This window comes from Artemia franciscana, chromosome 10, assembly GCF_032884065.1.
Source record: "Artemia franciscana chromosome 10, ASM3288406v1, whole genome shotgun sequence".
Classification (NCBI taxonomy): domain Eukaryota; kingdom Metazoa; phylum Arthropoda; class Branchiopoda; order Anostraca; family Artemiidae; genus Artemia; species Artemia franciscana.
This window is the reverse complement of record NC_088872.1, coordinates 2,096,801-2,101,158: the sequence shown is the minus strand read 5'-3', so window position 1 is coordinate 2,101,158 and position 4,358 is coordinate 2,096,801.

Below are 4,358 nucleotides of genomic sequence, written 5' to 3'. Positions count from 1 at the left end.
TCTAATACCCTGAAACACTTGGTATTAACAAAAACTGCAACATTGGTCATTTAACCTCTGATATCTTACACTAGCCCTACCCTGATTATTCTAATCAAGGAAGAATTATCTGATTCTCATGTTTTGTAATGACCGTTCTAGTGAAATTTTCAACTTTATGTAGTTTTATAGAACTTTATATAGAACTCAAAAATTCTATGTATAGAATTTTAGATTAAATTACTGTTAATTTGAATAATTAATTATTAAAATTCAATATTTTTTTCGAATATTTTCTTGTGTTGTTCATTTGAGAGTAACTATTTCAGGATACTAGTTAATCAATCTTAATCTATAAATTTTCAAAACAAGTTTCTTTTTTCGGTTACTATGGGCTGGGGTTTGCTCTTTACGTGATTAAAGCTATGTTACGTTGCTCGATAGTTTTTCCGGGCATTTGGGGAACTACGAGTAGATTAGTTTTACACTCCAAGATTGCTTTTGGCTTCCCAAAGTTTTAAAAGAAATTTACCATTTTTTGCTAAAATTTCTTATTGTTTTAAAAAGTAGAGTTTTATAAAAAGCCTTTATAATTGCTTTTTAACTTATGGTTGTTACGGAACTTCTTTTTATTGGCTGTTGTAGGCTTCCTCCTATCTACCATGTGGTAAATCTGTCCCAATGTATTTTCTTGTGTGGAATACAAAAGTGTCTTTACAAATGCCATAAAATTACGGTTTTTAAGAATTATTGGTACATTGGGGGTTTTAAACTTTTTGTGTGCTTTTCGTTTATGTTGAGTTTTCCCATAAACAATGTGTTACACCAATCCAAATATAAGTTCTGGTGTAAAATAAAAAAAAAATATCATAAGAATCCTTCCGTCATGATCTACATTAATCTCAATGGTGTTTCTATTTTAAGATCCAAGCCTATATATGTTGAACCCAAGGAAGTCCCCTGAAATTCAGATCCAATCGGTTTTCAAGGTGTTTTCTTTGGGTTCTCTCGTGTTTTGGCTAACTACATGGATAGAAGGTATAGTTCATTATTTAAAATTAAATCTATTTACTACGAATTAAAAAAATGGGAATATTGCTGTAGACATAGCTTACTGTAATAGTTATTGGCTCTTGAAAATTCGCCAAATAGCAGACCCCAGCCAATTATTTTAAAAAGGTTTTGTGAAAAAGTGGCTCAAACTTTCGAAGAAGCATACTGGAAGAAAATGTTTGCTTTTGCTTCTTTTGAAAAAGATAAGAACACTTTCTAAGAATAAAAGGTGATACTTTACACTGAGAACTAGATCGAAGAAGCGGTTCTTCTTCTACTCTTTAAACTAGAAAATCCTTAGAGACTAGAGTTAATCTGACTTGCTCCATCAATGCTATTCAACAGAAGCTAACAAAGATATATAAGAAAAAACCAATCAGTCAGATCGGTTTTCTTGCTCTTCTAACATTGTTGTCAAGTTCATTGCCACACTTGTGACAAATAGACCTATGAACATTTCTATTGTAACTCTGTTGCCAAGCTTGTAATGGTCAAGTTTTTTGCTTCAGATGTATACCTACAAGCGTCTTTACCCTTATTACACAAATTAAATCATTTCGAAAATGCTCCTTTACAAAGAGAAGAGATTCCCTCATCCACCCTTGATCAAATTCTCTATCTATCTGGAAGCTCAAAAGAAATTAATATCGATATTTCATTCCACAAATACAATTTTCAAGGAAAAGGGAATAGATTGCTAATGTTTTAACGAGAAACAAAATTTCTAGGATCGAACTCGAACCCATGGCTCTGAAATCAGGTATATGTTGTTTTACCGATTGAGCCAACACCCCCTTCCCTTGCCCCCTTTAATGTGAAAATACCCCTGAAAATGTCTGTACAAGCCTCAATAACCGTGGAGGAATTCGTCAGGGGGGAAAAATTTCAATGAAAGGAGTGCAGGATTTTCTAGCATTATTAAAAAAATTGATAAAAAATAAATATAAAAAGGTTTTTCAACTGAAAGTAAGGAACACCACTAAAACTTAAAACGAACAGAAATTACTACGCATATGAGGGGCTCACCTTCTCGTAATACCTCGCCCTTTACGCTAAAGCATTTTTAGTAATTTCAATTATCTATTCTACGGCCTTTGTGATTCAGGGCTCATTCTTAAAGAATCAGGACAAAATTTAAGCTTTAGTGTAAAGAGCGAGATATTGAGGAAGGGGTGATCCCCCTTATATATTCAATAAAAACATACGAATCTTGAACTTTGCTACGTAATTCAATTCGTAAGTTACGTATATTGTTTTCTTATGAAAACGCTCATAAAAAATTAAAGTTCTAGTTACCTTTTTAAGTAATCAAAAAATTGGAGGGCAACTAGGCCTCCTCCCCCTTTAATTTTCTTTCAAGATCTTCCGATTAAAACTATAAGAAAGCCATTTAGCCAAAAAAATTAATATTCAAATTTAGTTTTAATTATTTATGTGCGGAGAGTCAAAATCAAACCATGCATTAATTCAAAAACGTTCAGAACTTAAATTAAGAAAAAAAATTAACTGAAAGCAAGGAGCGACATTAAAACTTAAAACAAACAGATATTATTCCGTATAGTAAAGGGGTTGTTCCCTCCTCAACACCTCGCTCTTTACGCTAAAGTTTTTTTTTATGGTTTTAAAAAGTATAATGTGTGGAGAGTCAAAATCAAAACATGCATTAATTCAGAAACGTTCAGAAATTAAATTAAGAAAAAAAATTTAACTGAAAGTAAGGAGCGACTTTAAAACTTATAACAAACAGATATTATTCCGTATAGTAAAGGGGTTGTCCCCTCCTCAACGCCTCGCCCTTTACGCTAAAGTTTTTTTTATGGTTTTAGAAAGTAGAATTGTGACAAAGAGTAAAACTTTAGCGTAAAGAGTGAGGTGTTGAGGAGGGGAAAACCTCCTTACTATACGTAATAATTTCTGTCCGTTTTAAGTTTTAATGTCGCTCTTTACTTTCAGTTAAAAAAAAAACTTTTTTTGATTTAATACATAAAAAATCGTGTTTTAAAGGGAAAATTTGTCAAATATTGCAGGAGATCTTATTGCAGGATATCTTTCTTTCCCTACTATTACTACTATTAATACTAGTTTAAAGGGTGTACCGAGTTGCCTTTAATTACTGGTTAGTAACAATTAAAATGTTTGACCATTAAGTCAAATTAGTAAGTTTATCTTTGTTATGATGCAAAATGTTAAAATCTACTCAAATACTAGCATCGAAATTGGCACCATAAGTTGAAGACTTTTATTATTTTTTGAATATTAAACGGAACAAGTCTAGTAATGACGTCAATAATTGAATGAGCAGCAATAAATAATTAGACATTCAATTAAAAATTAGATTTGGATATTTCTAATGACGTGTGTACATATGATGCGCTGGTAGAAAACTTCCAAAGGCGTTTGCCAAATTTGTTCTTTCACACAATTTCATAAAAGTTTTGTTTAAAAAAATTCTTCTTTTAATTAGGATAAAATACCTAATAACAAGTCGGTACATGGCTTGTTTCAGAACTTATTTCATAGGATACTTGAACTCATGTCAACCAATTATTTTATTTTTGTCGACGAAAAATATAACCCGAAGCCAATTTCTTACAAACTTTTGTAAGAATCTTTTAATTTAAAATGTACACAGCCTCAACCAACAAGCAATAGATTGAAAAAATCCTTATATAGACATATACCCATAGAACACAAAAATTTACCATCTATCATGATTCTTCTGGCTTGACAATGGACCAAAACAAACCTAAAAGTAGCTTCGTTTCAACTTGCAGAAAAGCTAACGTTGCAACCTAACCAGACACGACAAGTGAAATAACACCATTTTTATGCAATCCTAATAAAATATTATGCCAGATTTGCCTCTCACTCACACTATTTGTCTTGGCTTTATCTTCAATTAGCCATGGCTTGATGCCAGCAACTCGATTTTAATTCAAGAATCAACAGCTGATAAGCTAACCGATTCGTGTTTTGTGGGTGCAAAGCTTCAATGTAAAATCCCCTTAACCAAACTAAAAAGCATTTAATAATGAAATATACTAATTATTATTAAGACTTGATAGCTTACTAATAAACTAATTAAATATAATTACTAATTATAATTATAAAGACACTTACAATTAAATAGCTTAAAGAAATATGTACCACAACAACTCACCTAGAACGCCTAGTTGGCATATCCGCAAGAACTGACCATTTATTTTCTGTAAAATTATAGCACTCAACCTTTCTTATAGCTTTGGGAGACTGACCACCAACAACAACCAGCACCAGACATAAATAGATATTATATTGATATGGATATAAATAGACAACATTTATTG